This window comes from Pundamilia nyererei, unplaced genomic scaffold (genome assembly GCF_000239375.1).
Source record: "Pundamilia nyererei isolate P.nyererei 1_Seehausen unplaced genomic scaffold, PunNye1.0 scaffold00077, whole genome shotgun sequence".
NCBI classification, from domain to species: Eukaryota; Metazoa; Chordata; class Actinopteri; order Cichliformes; family Cichlidae; genus Pundamilia; species Pundamilia nyererei.
The window spans coordinates 485,018-487,310 of record NW_005187478.1 but is presented as its reverse complement, the minus strand read 5'-3'; positions in this window follow the sequence as shown (position 1 = coordinate 487,310).

The window sequence follows — 2,293 nt, the reverse complement described above, 5'->3', positions numbered from 1 at the left end:
TATATACATACAACACATCATAACCTATTTGCTTTTTTTCAGTGTTATCCCAAGAAACACAAATGACCAGCACAACAATAATATTATTTAGTAATATTATTTATTATTTGAATACGGAGCAGGATTACTGGCTGTGTAGATATAAACACAAAAACATCAAATGTGCCTGAGTTCATAAGAATTTCTTGCAGGGTGCCACTGTTCTCACTTTATAAACGTGCTTAGAGTAGTATGTTGATAAAACTCTCATCTTAGAACACCCAGCAGATAAGCAGAGAAGCAGATTATGGATCAGCCTAACTTGCCTCCTGACACCTGATATCAATGTCATAATAGCAAATGGAACTACAAATGCCCTTAAAGACTGTTTTCACAAAAAGCTGCAGAGTTGCAGAGAGGAGGATACAGCATGCATTAATACAGATTCCAGTAACACTTTATAACATGACCTGCAAATAAGACAACAGTTCTTACGCACATTCTGCAGGCAGCGAGTCAGGTTTTTGCAGGAGACAATGAAACAATCACACTGTAAGACCCACCATTAAGGCTCAACAAGTACAACGTACTTTCTGGAATGCGAGGCGTATTATGCAAGATTTGTGAAACAATGAAACAACTACACTGTTGGACCCACAACTAAGACAAAAGTAGCCTGTAAATTCCATGTAATTTTGTGTGACAATTGAGGTTTTTGAAGGAAGCAATAAAATTATTACACTGTAAGACCACAGGTACCTGTAATTACAGGTAGTTGCTTTTGTACACCAAACAATAGAATAATTGCACTGTAAGTAAAATTAAGTACAGCAACAGTAGTTTTATGTACTGGGTTATTTCATGGTAAATTTCCAGAAAATCAAACAATATTTTCCATCTTACATCTTAAGTACCCTGTACTTTCCAGGGCGCGGGCCATATTATGGAGTGACTTATCCTTGCCTAACATCCAGGTATTTTATATCAAAGGACACTAAGAAAGGATTTCCTGCACCAAATCCAGCCAACACTGTAGCCTGCATTGCAATTAGGCATGAAATCTAGGCAACTGGCTAAAAAGAGAGCTGAAAAGGATTTACAGGTCACTATTATGGGGACGATCGTGGCTCAAGAGTTGGGAGTTCGCCTTGTAATCGGAAGGTTGCCGGTTCGAGCCCCGACTTGGACAGTCTCGGTCGTTGTGTCCTTGGGCAAGACACTTCACCTGTTACCTATTGGTGGGGACACAGTTACTATAGATCATCAAAGCTATGGCATTAAGGAAACAAACCGGTAAAAAACTTACAGTGTTAGATATAAGTCTAGTTTTTTTTTTATTATTATTTTTCTTTTTTTGTTTCTTTTTTATTTTTTTCCCCCTTTAAGTCTAGTTTTTACATTAATTTTGTAATGCAGCTTCTAAAATTATTGCCGTTTCATATCACTTGCATGTGTATCCCTTGTAAGAAAGAACATTTAAATGACTGATCAGGGCATGGTTGTGCTGATATACTTGGATTTTACCACAGTCTCCTTTAGGGTTACTGAGAATGGTCCAAAAAAGAGAAGCTATCCAGTGAGCAGCAGTTCTCTGTGTGAAAATACCTTGTTGATGTGGATCTTTCTAGCAGGAAAAGGCATTGCCAAATCTAGAATCTTAAATAATCGCAAACTGATTCTTAAAACTAGAAAATAAGTTCACTGTATTCAAATGGCATCCAAGTCTTGATCCAATAGAGCACCCTTTGAATGTGGTGGAATTAAATATTTGCATCATGGATGTGGAGGTGACAAGTCTCCAGCAATTATGTAATACTATTATGTCAATATGGTGAAATTCTCTGAGGAATGTTTTCTTGTTAAAACTATAATGCAAAGAATTAAGGCACTTGAAGGAAAAAGGGGGTCCTAATGAAGTGGCCAGTAAGTGTAGTATTAACAACTTGTTTGTAGAAACCATTACATTTCTATTTTGTAAAAAAAAAAAAGATTTTAGCATTGCACATTGTACTTTTGGGTCTCCAAATGGCCCATTGCAGGGAGAGGTGTGGTGCAGCAGAGTCGAGGGGCAGTACCAGGGAGGCTGATGAGCAGCTGCAGCTTATTTGTGGTCATCAGGTAAGTAAGTGAAAGTAAATGTTAAGTAAACATCAGGTCTCTCCCTTGGCTCAGGCGATTAGAGGATCATCAGGGGTCCTTTTGTCCCTCTGTGGGGGAAACTCCCACTAGGTGTATATCTGGGACTCTCCACCATTTGACCTTAGAACTGAAGAAGCTTCTCGGATGAGAGGTGAAACGTCTTCAAGTAACTTAA